Genomic DNA, 15,234 nt, shown 5'->3' with positions numbered 1-15,234 from the left:
GCATTTCCTTGCAAGTGACAGGCCAAGTTGTTTTACTTTTACTGTTTCCTATTTCTCTTGACTTCAAATGTGGCTATTCCCTCATATTCTATCCTCAGCAAACTCTCTTTCTCATTGACTTCAAGAATCTCTTGCATGTATTCATGTCAGTACTATGCTGTTTGTGTCACTATAGCAGTATAATGTAATTGACTTTGGTTATTATGATAACTCCAGCCTTGCTTTTGGCTCAGGATTACTCTGGATATTTAGGATCTTTTGTGCTTCCATATGAATGTTAGGATTGTTTCTTCTGTTTCTGTGAAAAAATGTCATCATACTTTAATTAGAGATTTCATTGGACCTGTGGTGTGGATAACATTTGTTAATATAGCTATTTTATCAAAATTAATTTTGCTGATTTATGAACATGGTAGGACTTTCCATCTTCTAATGTAGTCCTCTTTTTTTTCTTTATTGTTTCATAGTTTTCATTTTAGAGATATTTCAACTCTTTGTTTGAGCTTATTGCTAGGGACTTTTGAGACTTGTGAGTTGAATTGTTTTCTTGATTTCTTTCTCAGCATGTTCATTATTAGTATATAGGAAAATCACTAATTTTAGCATGTTGATTTTGTATCTTTGTTACATTGCTGAAATATGAAGTATTCAAATAAAATATCTAGAGTCTTCTAAATGTAGGATCAATCCAAAGTAAGTTGAGAAAAGTTGACTTACTTTCCTATTTGAATCGGAATATTTCTTTCTCTTGACAGATTGTCATGGCTTAAATTTCAAGATATATAATGAATAAGCAAGAAAAGACTAGTTAAACTTGCCTTGTCTCATTTCTTATTTTAGAGGATATGATATTTTCCATACTCATATCTACACTGTTGAATATAGGTTGGTAACTATTATAGTCATTATTATACTGGAGTACAATGGGTAATTAATGTCCAGAATATATGAACAGCTCAAATTATTTAACACCAAAGGAACAAGGAATCAGATCAATAAATGGACACCTGGACTAAACAATTCTCAAAAGAAGCAATAAATATCTACTAACTACATGAAGAAGTATTCACCATCCTTATTCATGACTGGAATTCACATCAAAACAACACTGAGATCTTATCAAACCCCAGTCAGAAGTATGAGATAGGGCAGAATTGATTGTAGCATAGAGTAAACATGTGTGGCCATGTAACAACGAAATACCTCCTGTGAAACAGATAAAAGCCAGTGAAAAATAAATTGCAGGGGCTGGGAGGGTGGCTCAGTAGTAGAGTGCTTGCCTTGAATGCATGAGGCCCTGGGTTCGATTCCTCAGCACCACATAAGCAGAAAAAATCTGGAAGTGACGCTGTGGCTCAAGTGGCAGAGCGCTAGCCTTGAGCTGAAGAGTTGAGGGACAGCACCCAGCCCAGAGTTCAGGCCCCATGACCAGCAAAAAAGAAAAAAAAAGAAAATTGCATAAACCTTAAATGAAGTTATAGCAAAAAAAAGTAAAAAGTACTAGAAAAGGAAAGTTAAAAACAGTGAATGCTCGGGAGACTGAAAAAAAAAAGGTGTATTGAGGTTCCTAAAAATGAACCAAATACAGAAAAGCATTTTATACAATGATATCACTTCTGGGCATCTACTCAAAGGAGTCAAAGTCAGTGCATGTATAATTATTGCAAAACAATTCACGTAGGCAAGCTATGGACCTGGACATCACATTAAGCAAAATAGATTCAGAAAGATAATCATCTTGTGATTTTATTCATTTGTGGAGTCTAGAAGAACAAAAGTATGAAAGTAGAACATGACGAGGTAGCATACAATAAGAAAGGGCAATGAGGTGTGGCTATACTATAGTATGCCATATGACTGTGTGGAAATGTAAAAATAAAACCCATTATCTTATACAATTAAATGTGCTATTAATTTTGCATGCATGTAACTTATACTTCCTACTCTCTTAATTGCTCAGCCCAGTGTCAGAGAACATTTTCTACAGTCAGGTAGTAAATATTTTGGACTTTATGGGCTAAATTGACTTTGTCAACTATTCAATTCTGCTGTTATAGCATGAAAGCTGCCATAGACAATATATAAACTTAAGAGCTTGGTGGTGTTATATAATTTTATTTACACAAACAGCCATCTGAGTTTATTTAGCCCAAGGGTCATACTTTGCTTACCCTAATCTGGATGGAATAAATTCATTTTTCAGCAGTTTGACATTAAAGTACACTGCAAATATTTGCTCATATGTGAGAGCCTGAAAAGCTGAGCTGTGAGACCACAGAAGGATTGGGAGTTTGGAAGATCTTCTCCCAACATGCTCTCAGAACACAGATAGTTTCCTGGAAAGGTCAATCACTCCTGGCTTAGCAGGAATTGGGATCTATCCTGGGTGTGGGCTAATTCTGAGTAGGAGCTTGGGGGTAGACTAAGGTTTATGCAAACTGCAAGCTGTTTGCTGTTTAGCACTAGTTCCCAAGTTGAGAAAGTCATGTAGCACTTGTATACAAAATATTGTTACATGTTGATGCTTATACATTACTACCTATGCATACTTTCCTATGTGAATGGAACCTTGGGATCGGAAGCTAGCAGGAGGCCACAGGTCCCCTGGTACCTCAAACCTCAATTCCAACATCCAGTCTCTGTTATTGCCCTTGTTCCTGGTTGTGGTGGTTAAGAGGCACAAGGCAGCTTGCAACACCTATATATGATTTCTCTTGAGGAATGTTTTTTTCCTGCAAAAGGATAAAAAACTTACTTTCATAGGACTGCTAGAGGCAAAACAATCCAGTATGAAATTTTTCTGTCTCATAGTATTCATTGAAAAGAAAATCCATTCAAAATATGCTTATTCCAAAAGACTTCCAGCTCAGCAAAAAGCATTTGTTTGGAGAGCAAATAACCAGTGAATCTTCCTCGAACACACATTCGAAGTCTTCCAGTGGCAAAATTCACCTCCCAGGATATTTCCTGGATATGCTGGTGTCAAATTCAGAAAAATTTCCATAGTTCCTAATATTTAATTTTGAGTGCAAAGCTAAATATTAATACCAATTATCCATTTGATTCCTATAATCACTTATGCTGCCAAAGAAAGGTATATACCCTTAAGAAAACTTTACAGAACACAAAGTAAGTTTTTATTTAAGGCAATTCAGTAACTGCTTTTAGTCTGCATAAAGAATACCAGAGTGGAAGAGTTGTTGGGTAGTGTAACTGTTTAGCATACAAAAGGCCTTGAGTCCCATCCCCAGTATCTGAAGTAAAGAATGAAAAGGGAAGGAAAAAGAAAGGAGGGTAGTAAAAAGGAAAGGAAAAGGAATATGAAAGGAAGTGGTACATTTTGAGTGATAGAGCATTTGCCTAGCAAGCAGAAATCCCCAATTTTAAAGAGAGGAGAAGGGAAGAAGGGAGAAGAAAAGGGTGAAGAGAGAAGAGAAGAGGGAAAAGACAAGGACAAAAAGAGTAGCCCCCATTTTCTTAAATTTAATTAATCTTAAAGATGGTTATCTATTAAGTTGGTACAAATTATATGAACTATGAGAACATATCAATAAGACTCTTTTCCTCACAATTAAAAAAAGACACAAGATGGTGTAAATAATTTTGTCACAAGGCCCAGAATGAAAACTACTATGAACAAACTGGTAGAGATTGCTAAACAGTCAGGCAGCAAAGTGATACTGCTACCTGGAGGTTATTCTGATCCAATTTTTCCAATTAATATTCTCATCAGAACATTGAGAGAGGAAGAACAGAATGGCTCGGCCTAGAAATTTGGGCAGGATATCCATGAGACCTTTATCAGACTTTGTCACATTAAAAGTAGCTGAGATTCATAGAGTATTTGGCAAAAAGCATCTACAAAGCCCACTGCTGTGTCTCAAAGGTCTCATCCACCAAACCATTCTTGGCCATGAAGCTGTGATGTGCCACCAGCTTAATTTTCCTTCCAGCTCTTAACTTTATACTATGCTATAGTGGCTAGAAGATTTGTGGTACAGTTGTATGCTCTCATTGGCAAACTTTATTATATGCCATAGGCAAGTCTTGGCCGTCTCCAAGTAGAACTGATTTATGGAACCAATAGTATTAGTTTGGCTTTAATTCCTTTCAGGCAGTTAATTGTGCTAATGTAGATTTTTCTTTCTGAATTAAGTCAAACCTTCCACTAGATATTTCCATTTTCTGGAATGCTTGCCTTTAATGCTTTAAGTAGCATTCTTTGTTTTTCAATGGAAGACCATTATAGCAAAGCTAATTTTTTTCAAACAATTATTTCAATTCCATTGAGAAGTCTATGAGGAAAGGCATCTCTGCTTCCCAGAGATAGGTTGGGAATCAACTCTTACCTTAAAATCCTCTGACTGGAAAGGCTTTCCATTTGTAAATTTAGAAACTCTGATAATTATAAGGCAGATATTATCAAGAACAATTTGAAGGAAATTCCATTCCAGATTCTTTTGAGAGAGAGTATGGTGGTAGCTAAAAAAAGAAAAAAACCTACTTACATTTAGGGCATAATGAAGCTTGAGAGGAAGGAAATAAGGGTTGTCCCTTCCTGCATTACAGAAGAGGACATCCATAAGGTTTGCTGAAAGGAAAGTGCCACATGGTTCAGGCAGAAAAGAGCTTACTTAAGAGACATAGTTACTGCGCATGCCTAATGTTCATACTTGCCTTCTAACTGAGCAGGAACTTAAAGTGAGTCTTGGAATCAGGACAGTTAGCCTTGGCAGCTTCCTGGGACTCCTGTACATATTCTATAATCCAGACATCTATGAAGGCTTCCTCTCATGTTCTTAACCACTCCAATCCAGCCCCAGATTCTGACTATTTATTATCAACCCATCTAACATGCTCTCCCCTACCTAGTTGTCAGATGACAGAAGTAGTTAGGGAACATTTTCCACCAACTCCAGGACCACCTGGACCACAGGTGCTAGGAACTAGCCAAGACATCCAGTCTTGAATTTTGTGCCCTGATCCCTTCCTTTTGCTGTTTGTGTGCTCTCTAAGGCTTTTTCTTATTGCTCAGCCCCTGCTTTGTAAGATTTTTTTCAGATTTTATCCAAGGACACATATACATGTTCTCCACCAAGGAACAGTTGCTGCTTGCTCCCGTCTCCTGGACCAAACCAGACATCTCTGCCTCTTCCCCAGAATGTCCGTGCCTCTTGCCTGCAGGAAGTAGCCAAAGAGAATCAGAGCTCTTTTTTTTACTTTATAATTATCAAAAGCCTGGAATGATAGGTTGGGCTGGCGAAGGCTGCTTCTCTCCATGCCAGTCTGCACATAGGCAGGAAGTCTCCCAGTAGCACTTGCATTACCCAGGTGACTGAGGCACATCTTGGGGGTAGTTATCTCCCCTTTCTCTGAGGTCACATCCTGCACCACTCCCAATCACACCTCCTCTCTGCCCACTTTCTACTTAACTCCACCTCTGCCAAGGGTCACCTCTTTTCCAAGGACCTTCCACTGCCGGGCAGGCCAGCAGTTTGCTCTCTTCCCAGTAAACTCATTTCTGCCTGAACTATGTGCAGATTTCCTTTTGGTGAGCCATATAACATCAAGCAGTCTGGGATTAGATGAAACATGCACCAGGAAAATTAAAGAGGCACTTAAAGCTCAAAGGGAGAGGTAAATACTCCTTTCTTCCACTTCTGACTTTGCTTGTAAGGGGTATGTTCTTGAGGTTCCGTTGATTCCATGGCTTTACACAGAACAGAGGGAATATGGTAAGGAGGTAGATTCTTAGGGCTGGTATCAGAAAGAGTAGCATGTGTTTTCCTTCTAGATTGCCTATTTTGCCTCATCAAGAAGGAGTCGCAAATGGGATTTCAGGGGGAAAAAACAACAAGATATAAAGATATAAAGCATGAGTTCCTGAGAATTCCCATCCACACAAAGAGGTAATTCTCTTCCTAGCCCACATTTATAGTCTGGCAACTTTGGACCTAAATTGTATCCTTTGTGGCCTAGAGTCAGTTCACCCACCTGAGCTCTAATAAAAGGGCTCAGTGCCCAGGAAGAGAATGTGCTTATTTCACTGAAACAATACTCTCAATACTCAATACCCACACAGTAACCCTTGCACAGGTTTGGAGTGGGGAGGAAAGCACAGAATAGGATTTGTTCTTGTCAGTCGTGGGGCTTGAACTCTGGGCCTGAACACTGTCCCTGAGCTCTTCAGCTTAAGGCAAAAGTGCTCTACCATTTGAGCCATGGTGCCACTTAGATTATTTTTAAATAACTTTTTACTGACTTTCAAAATAGCTATTACTGTTACTAAACTCTCTATTGCCCACATTCCCAGGATTTTCCTCACAGATTCTTCTGCAGAAATTTTACATTGCAACTTGTGTGTCCAAAAGCAATGTGTTATTTTGAGATTACAGAGAAAATTGTTCAGGATTATTCACCAGCTCAATCTGTGGCCCTTGACCAATTTGCTAAATTTGCCCTTTGAGTTTATATTTTTAAAAAATAGAATGAATGCATTTCAAAGCAAAGAGATAATCTCACAAACACTAAAGAAGATACATATCAAGGTTCAAATCCATTTATAGTATTCTCCATACTTTTAGTCTATTTTTAGTCCTGGGTACTTTTATTCAAATAGTCATAGATACAAGAGTATTACAAATCATGTTTTCTGTTTCCATGGTGCTTTCCATTTTAAAGAAGTAAATGCAGCTATCACTTTAACAAAAACATTTTTCTCTTCAAAATTGTCAGATACATAACATGTCCCACAAGAGAGTTTAGTCTGTTTTCTTGATAGACCACTAAGAGGAATAGAAAAGAAAAGAAAGAAAAGAAAATGGTCAAATTGTCTTTCTTCTATACTATCCATTGACATGTTGATATCACTTTCTTTATTGTGAAGATACTGTAAAGGGGTTACAATTACATGGGCAAGGTAATGAGTGCATTTCTTTTTTTTTTTTTTTTTTGGTCGGTCATGGGGCTTTGAACTCTGGGCCTGGGCGTTGTCCCTCAGCTCTTTAGCTCAAGGCTAGTGCTCTACCACTTGAGCTACAGCGCCACTATGAGTGCAGTTCTTATCAAGCATTGTTGCCTCCTCCATTGTTTCCCCTTCCCATCCCTTCCCATCTCCCCTCCCCCCTCCTCACTTCCCCTTCTCCCCCACAATAATTAAAATTTCTCTATTACTTACATGAAAGGTGCTTAACAAATTGTTTAAATAGGGATACAGATGGACCCATTGCAACAATGAGATGTACAAGTCGTTATGTTGAAAATGAACTTTACAACTCTGGTGGGGGGGGCGGGGAGGATTGGGTGGGGGGGCGCAGGGATGGGAAGGGGAAACCAAGGAGGAGGCAACAATGCTTGATAAGAAATGTACTCATTATCTTGCCCATGTAATTGTAACCCCTCTATACAGTATTTTCACAATAAAAAAAGAAATAAGTCACTCTGCACAAATAAAAAAAATATTTTTAAAAGAACATATGAGCATATAGAGATAATTTAGAAAGTTTATATGCTGGCCTTTCACATAGATGCTTCTTAATCATCTTGTCTGAGTAAGATGAGCTTTTAGTCTGAGTCTTTTCATCTTGCTGATGGGGCTCCCCTACTTTGAACCTACCACTTAAATCTGCTAGTTGGCTATGTGAAGAGTGTGAAAGTAGACCAAACACCAGAGGCACACCTTAGTTGTCTGCTGTCAGAATTGTGACCTATGACTCTCATACCTTTATAATGCACTCTGTGCTTCTGTGGGACTGAATTTGGAACTGCTCCTTTTCTAATGATGCCTGAATTTGTATCTAATATGTTTTATCATTCTCCTACATTTTCATCTTTTTGGCATGAAGGAGGAAGATTTATTTCCCACTTAGTCTCAGGCAGTCAAGGCAGGTTGCAATTAGTCTATGGTCAGGTTATTGTTTCCATATGACTGGTGAGGAAGTTTCTCTCTACTACTGAATACTGGAAACCCCTTTCCTCTGGCTCACAAAGCTGCTAGTAGCATTCTAGAGACTTTCATTCCATATAACTTCATTAATCCATTGACATTGCCCATTTCACTTATAAGAACAGTTCCTCAACAATCATGTGAAGAGACAGAAGTGTCAAGAGAAGTTAAAGTTTTCTACCATGCTCAGAACACAAGTGAAAGTTCAGAAAAAAAGAATGACATACCATCTACCTGGTAGAATTAGAGGGCTGAAAATAAGTAAGCTTGCTGAAGATTTCCTTCGAAGGTTGTGACATACCAGACTCTTAAACAAAGCATCTGTTATTCTGGTCTTGTCTCCTCCAGCACTAGAGAAGTTATAAGAGTTATGTGAGGTATGAGAAACAGAGTTGATGGCCTAAGATCACATGGCAGAGTGGCGGGATAATAATAAAATATAAAATAATAAAATGAACATTTAGTGGGAATTTTTATCATAGTTCATTATGGAATATATGATATGAATCATCTCTTCATGTTTGCTATGAAAGCTTCATAAAGCCCTCATTAGAAACTACCATATTTGTAGATGTGAGTTCATTGGGAGATAAAGGCACGAACTTTACTTCTATATTCAGTTTTGTTCAATAAAAAGAAAACTATATAAAAGCCAAGAACAAAGTGAAAGTTCATATTTTTCTCATACCAACCAAAAAAGTAGATAGAATACAGGTTGGGAGGGAAGAAATCTCTATTGCATGCCATAATGTTGGTGAAAAAATTCTTTGCAAGAATCCCTGGAGCAGGTTTGAGACAGATATCTAAAATATCCCTCAAACCTGGAACAAAATTATATTTGGTGAGGTAATTCTGACTCAGAGAGACAAAAAACACATATCCTCACTTAAGTGGAAGTTAGAACTAAAACAATCATATAAAAATAGACACAGTCCCTATGCATCTACACACAATCAAACTGACCAAAATATGGCATACACGGGGATGGATTTCTATGATGTAACCCTGTTGAACAAATATTAGACAGCTTAACAAAATTAATAACAAGAAGTTAACTATGTCTTGTCTTAGGGGAATAGGGACTAAAGGGAGAGGGATGGAAGCATGGAGTAAAGAAGAGGAGGCCCATTTGGGCCTGAAGATGGAACTAGGAAGCTTGAGGGAATAGTAGGGTTGGGATAGATGGGAGGAGGAAGATGACTGAAGTGGTTACACTGAACAAGGTGTGTTGTACACATACATTAACCTGTTGCTTTGAAACCCCTTTTTTCAACTATTTAAAGATAATAAAAAATAAACATTTTAAAATAAATAAATAAAATGATAAGACAGGTGCTGGTGGGTAACACCTGTAATCCTAGCTACTCAAGAGGCTAAAATCTCAGGATCACAGTTCAAAAATATCCCATTCAGGAAAGTCTGTGAAACTCATCTCCAATAAACTATCAAAAAAATTAAAGCTGGTGCCTGTGGCTCACACCTGTAATCCAAGCTACTCAGGAGGCTGAGATCTGAGGATTGCCGTTCAAAGCCAGCTTGGGCAGGAAAGTCCATGAGACTCTATCTCCAATTAACCATGAGAAAACTGGAAGTGGCACCATGGCTCAAGTGTTAGAATGCTCATGTTGAGCTAAAGAGTTCAGGGATAGCACTCAGACCCAGAGTTCAAGCCCCATGACTGGCAAAAAAAAAAAAAAATGCCATTAGTGTAGCTGTAGCTAAGCTCGCCAGTAAATAAATAAATAAATAGTCCCTAAATTCTTTGAGAGCAAAAAATGTCTGTTAAGACAAACCCCCTGTCTTTGGCAAATATCTCAGACCAAACAGCTCAGGAAGGATTGAACTTTTGTTATACAGCTCAGAAAAGTCTAATATTACTTTTCTATGAAATATTCTTGGTCGTAACTATGAATTTCTTTTGCTCTGTCCTCTGAAAGATGTTTTTCTACACACTTATTTGACCAGATTGCGTCTAATTTTTTTCTTTTAAAATCAAATACATAGATATTTCCACCTAATTATCAAATGTTCTTGAAATTTTTCTGTGTTCGTGAAACTATAATTATATTAACAAAATATGAATGGAAATATACCATCTCAGTCATTACCCTTTCCCCCAAGTGTGCCCCTGACTTACTGTTGCTTGTCCAGCTTCCTTGCTTCTTATCTATTCTTTCAAAGGACTATGGGAAAAATGGATATTTGGCTTCAGATGACAAACTGTGACTCCCCAGCCTTTATGTGTGCTTGAAATACAGATCACATCAAATACATCACCTTTTCCCAAGGTCTCACATTGGCAGGAGAACATCTTCCTGCCAAAAATATCCATGGCCTAATCCTCAAAACCTGTAATTATGATATATGGCAATGAGAATACAAATGTGATTAATCTTGGGATTATAAAACTGGGAGTTCATCCTAGATTATCTGGGTGAGCCCAATAAATTCACAAGGATTTTTGTATGTAGAAAAGGGAAGTAGCAGTGCCAGTCAGAGAAGTGAAGCTGATTGATGTGAGGAAGGGGATCCGAGGCAAAAAATGCAAGCATCTTCTAGAAGTTATAAAAAGATGGAAACAAATTCTCCTCTATAGCCTTCATAAAGAACCAAGTAGACTGATAGCTTGAATTCATCTCAGTGATAATGAATCTGGTCTGTTGACCTCTAGAAATGTAAGATACTAAGTTTGGATTGTCTTAAACTACTGTTTGTTTAATTCATTCACAAGGAAAAATATAACTCTGCATCCATTTGAATTTAAGCATGTACTGTAAACAAATGGAAATGGAAAAAACTGCTCAGTGTTTATTGAATACCTATTTTAGGCCAGGAGTTAACATGTGTAATTTCATGGGATTTTCCTCTAATAACTCAATGAATTCATTCCAATTCTCAGGTTAAAAAATCTGAATTTTGAAAATGAAGAAATTTGTTCAAGACCTTCTAGATGCAATGTGGTAGATCCAACAAAAGAAATCATCACTAGTTTGAGACTTTACAGCTGAAGATAAGAGGTAGGCACAGTGGTACTCTAATCCCAGCTACTTATAAGGTAAAGGCTAAAGGAAGTTTGAGGCCAGTCTATCAAAGTCAGTGAAATTCAGATAGAGGTGGGGGGAGGAGGGCGGGAGATACACCAGCTAAATTGGGTTCAAGCAATACAGTACCTCCTAGCAGGCACAAAGCCCTAGGCTCAATCCTCAGTACTGCAGGAAAAGAAGATAATAATTATTACATACTTCTCTGTATCTACTATATGTGAATTCTTGCCCTAGACACTGGGGATAACTTGAAGACCGACATACACTATGGCTCTTGATCATTTTGCTGTTGTTTCTGGAACTCAGGCCTGGGCAATGTCCCTGAACTCTTTTGCTCATGGTGAGCACTCTACCACTGTAAACCTATGTGCCACTTCTGGTTTTCTCATAATTCAGTGGAGATAAGAGTCTCACAGACCTTCTTGCCTGGGCTGGCTTTGAACTGTGTTCCTCAGATCTCAGCTCCTTAGTAGCTAGGATTAAAGGCATGAGCCACTAGCACCCCTTTTGGCCCTTGATCTTAATGGAGCTTACAGTCTAGGTTATAGGAAGCAGGGAAGCAATCAATTATGAACATATGTAATTATTGATTATTGACATGACAGAAAGGAGAAATGTACCATGAGAGTATGCAACGACCAGTGGGAATATTTTGGGTAGAAATTGCGTGACTAAACTAGATCTGAAGGATGTATAGGAATTACCAGAAAAAGAAAATTTGTGATTTGGGGAATCCACGTTCATTACAGAATTCTCTAGCCAAGATTCTGTTCACCGACACATTTTCCAAAAGTACATCATGGTATCTGGAAGGCGGGGTATATAAGTTAGAAGACAAAACTATCAGTATCGTTTGGTGAGAAAACATACCAAAAACATTCTCCCTCTATGACCAGATAGGACCAAGCTAGACTCAACTTGAAGGACAATTCTAGTTTATGTTATATAGGCAATTGGGGAGCCCCACTTACTGAAGGTAGCTCCTAAGAGCCTGGATTCCCTGATTTTTACCTACCATTTTCTTGGTAATATTTATATACCGCAGTACTCATTTTCAATCCCAAACCTTGTAAAAAATAATTGTGCCTCATCTATCCATTTCACCTTCCCCTTCACCTCACCTACTACTCTTAGCCTCACTTAACTTATTTGTCTACTCAGTCCTTTAGAAATCAGGTAGGGATATTGACCTCTTTAGGCCAATACGATATTTTCCAGTGATGGGAAGATTATTTTCTTCTACCTATTGATGGAGCTCCAGTGGAATGCTAATGAGATACAAAAGTATCAAGTATATGACTACTTTATCACAGTATCCAAACAATGACGTCTTCACTGACATAAGTACAAATACTTCCAGCCTATGCTAATTGATTCCTCTACAGACAAGATCAACTCATTGGCTACTTGTTGTCACTGTCTCTCAAAAGAAGAAATCCACACCTCTATGGAAACACAGCAAATAACTAGACCAAAGAACAAATGTACCAAGAAATGGAAACAGGTTTTTCCATTGCTCTTGTCTTTGTATTTTTTTTCTTTTTGCCTTGCTTATTCATTTATCTGTCTTTGGAAGGGCAAGGGGGAAGACACAGAAGGGGAGGGACAGAGTGAACAAAGAACAAATGTAGCTATGAGTGTGGATGGTTCAAAGAGCTTGGCTTCAGAGTCATCCAATCAGAACTTGGCTCTGGTCTCTTGTCTGCCACTTTACAAGAACAGATAGAACTGTCTGCATTTTCTGACACTCCATTGGATGACAAGGGAATGTCATCCAATCTGGTTGGCCACACATCACCTTCCTCATTTTCCACCATATGTGCAACCCACTAGAAGTTCTACTGATATCACAAAGAAGATAATTCTCACAAGAAGAAAATTATTCATCAATGGGAAAGTAATCTTAAGTGGCTACTTAGCCTCTCTGAACCTTGTTCTCCTGTTTTATAAAATCAGAACAATAGGCAGTATTTAGCAGAATTTTGCTGGCTCATGCCTGCAATCCTATCTACATGAGAGGCTGAGATTAGAAGAAGGATTGTGATTCAAAGTCAGCTTGGGCAGAAAAGTTCATGAGATTCCCCTCCCAATAGTTGGGCAGGGTGTTGCAAACTGATCATCCTATGACAGGAAGCTTAAGCATGTAGACTAATCTAGGAATATACTCAGGCCTGAAGCAAGACCATACATGAAACATAACTAGCATCAAAAGGGGCTGGAAGTATGGCCATGATAAGCACCTGCCTGGCAAGAACCCCAAGGTCAAACTACAGGAGCTTCATAAAAAGAAAAGTACCAGCCATACTAACAGCTTCATATTAATTCAATGGCCCATTTAAGGATCATGATTCCAAATTACTGTTGGTTCTCCATATCTGTCTGTACCACAAGTGATTTTATCAACAAAGGATTGAAAATATTTTTAAAAATTGCCTTTAATCTGGCATCAATGACTCATCCTAGCTACTCAGGAGGCTGAGATCTGTAAGACTGCTGTTCAAAGACATCCCACAAAGAAAAATTCATCAGACTCTGTGTCTAAAATAATCAGTTAAAAGCTGTATGATGCAACTGAGAGACTAACAGACAAACAAGAAAGTCAAAGAAGAACAAGGACATGAGTTCATACTCAAATACTTTCCAAACAAAACTGCATCTGTACTGAACATCTGCAGACAGTTTTTTGTTATTGTTTGCTAACTAATACAATAAAACAACTATTTCCATAACACTAATATATTGGATACTATAAGTCATTGAGAGATTATTTAACATATATAGGTAAATGTATATGGGTTATCTATCAGTACTATTCTATTTCATTTAAAGGACTTGACCACTTATAGATTTTAATATCCATGAGACTGCTGGAACCAATCCCTCATGAGTACTCTGGGATGCTATAAGTCACCTTCTGTCATACTAGGGATTCAACTTTCAACATATGAACTTGGGTTGGAGAAACAAAATTTCAGTCTACAATACATAAAATGACTTATCTAGAAGATGCCCTTTAAAATCAATCTTATATTTATTGCATTTCCAAAAGAGCAAAGTGCATTCCCAAGACTATTGTTTTATTTTTATTATTTTATCTTTATGTTTCAAACACATGCCACAGCCTCCATAAAACAACCTCTTCCAGAGCACAGTAAATAAAGGAGACCTCGGGGCTAGGTCTTGCTAGCAGGCAAAAAGCTAGTAGTAGCTGCAATCATATGCTCAGGGGATCACAGGAGGATAAACCCAATCCTTTGAGGCTGAAGTTAGTGCAAATCAGCTTCCAACAGAGGGAGTAAGACACAACGAGGAGAAATACTTTGCTTATAGCCTTGGTGATTTTGAAAGCACTCATCCAAAGTGTTAGATTCATGGGCAGATATGATTTACTAATTTGAACAGTGACTGCACTGTCTGAAGAAACCATGTGGCAACAGATGGGTGAGGCCATCTTGGAGTCAAGCCAACCTTCACAGAATTGGACTGAGTTCTGATTCTGCAGCCTTCCTTGAGCTTTGAGGCCCTAGTCACTTAAAAATAATCATGCTTGTCTCAGTTCTAGCATCAAGCTGTGACAGTTGATGACACTATCCAGAACAGCTACCAAGTGTCCTCTGCTCTTGAGTTCATGCTCATCACATTATTTCTTGCCAGAATCTTTGCTTCCTTGTGTGAAGTTTCTCAGTGCTCCAGGATTGGTTTAGATTTCACATGTTAAATTGTATCTTTTGCATAATGGTGCACACTATTAAGGTCCCATCAGCAAGAATTCATTGTATTTGGGATATCACAATTAATTTCTAATTAAATTAGCATAGCTCTTACTTATTCCACTTTTGTTCTTCTGGAATCTTACGTTCCTTTGCCTAATAAAATGCTAGTTGTGGAGGGTTCCAGGAAGATGGCTGAGGAGAAGCTGGAATCTGAACAAGCTCTCAAATAGAAAGCAGTTTTACAGTTCCAGTGAACAGTCCTAAGCCAGAGAATCACAACAAGTGTGCCATCACAGGACAGAGAGTTAGACAAGAGAGGGAAAGCCAAGGCAAAAAGATACATCTGAGCGCTAGCCAGGGTCGCGGCGGAGACCGCAGCCGGGGCCATACCTGAGCACTCACACAGAGAGACGGGGACAAAGGAGCCAGACGCAACGGGCGAGCGGATTCTACTCAACACCAGCAAGAACGGACAAGGAGCGGACATCTGCATCCTGCAGTTTGCAGACCAGAGACGACCCAGGATCCAAGA

The sequence above is a fragment of the Dipodomys ordii genome, unplaced genomic scaffold (assembly GCF_000151885.1).
Source record: "Dipodomys ordii isolate 6190 unplaced genomic scaffold, Dord_2.0 Scaffold89, whole genome shotgun sequence".
NCBI classification, from domain to species: Eukaryota; Metazoa; Chordata; class Mammalia; order Rodentia; family Heteromyidae; genus Dipodomys; species Dipodomys ordii.
This window is presented reverse-complemented; position numbering follows the sequence as displayed.